The 821-nt window shown below is 41.9% G+C and overlaps 1 protein-coding gene across 1 annotated transcript in view; it reads right to left on the bottom strand.

Annotated features, from left to right (window-relative positions):
• The window catches only part of LOC101851107 (angiopoietin-related protein 7), an 8,108-nt gene that overhangs the window by 1,556 nt on the left and 5,731 nt on the right, over positions 1-821 (bottom strand). The window lies entirely within an intron of this gene.

The following is an 821-nucleotide window of genomic DNA, read 5'->3' as shown; positions in this document are numbered from 1 at the left end:
AAAGGTATTACTTGAGTGTTCAGTTCTAATGCAGGATGAATGAAATTGACGTTTAGCTAACAAACAGATTTAGTTCTAGAGGTCAAAGCCACGAGTAAAAAGAATGAAAATAGAATCACAAGGTTCTCCCTCACAATCCAAAGATCCTAAAATTATATACCATCTCATTTACTATCTTCAACATAAGATAGCTTAATTGTGCAAGGCCCACTTTTTAGACCCACGAGCCGCCCCTGGCAGGGGTCTATTTATAATGTGCACTGAAGCCACCAGAAACCGAACAGAACCGATCCGATGCTGCAGTGGGCATGGCCAACAACACGAACCAAACCCAATCGAACTGATCCGAACTGAACAAAGGGCACCGCCTACAACCACCACACGACAGACGTCTGTGAAATGAGTACTATACTAATAGTAATAAATTGTGAAGCGCACAGAGCTTGTTCTTGAGCGAGGATTGGCGTTATACAAATGCTATTGATTACTATAGTATCGGACACTGAACCTGTACAGCCGCCAGTCTGTCTGTGATGGAGCTATAGGGGCCTAAGGTGGTGGGCCTAAACGGATGCAACAGTACATGCACCCCATCCTCCCCCTTCACTACTTCCCAAAGATTGAGAAGTTAAAGCTGTGTGTACAACAACAAGGGAAACAACAACTACTACAGCATGAAACACATCAATCGCAGTAATGACAATTTAAAAACAAAAACAAACAAACAAACCAGAAACCAAACTAACCAAAACAGAAAACAATGGCATTCTACCCCCCCAAAAAAAAAACAACAACAACAAACCAACAACAACAACAACAAC

The sequence above is a fragment of the Aplysia californica genome, unplaced genomic scaffold (genome assembly GCF_000002075.1).
Source record: "Aplysia californica isolate F4 #8 unplaced genomic scaffold, AplCal3.0 scaffold00055, whole genome shotgun sequence".
NCBI lineage: Eukaryota > Metazoa > Mollusca > Gastropoda > Aplysiida > Aplysiidae > Aplysia > Aplysia californica.
The sequence above is the reverse complement of the archived record's forward strand: the minus strand, read 5'-3'. Positions and strand labels throughout refer to the sequence as shown.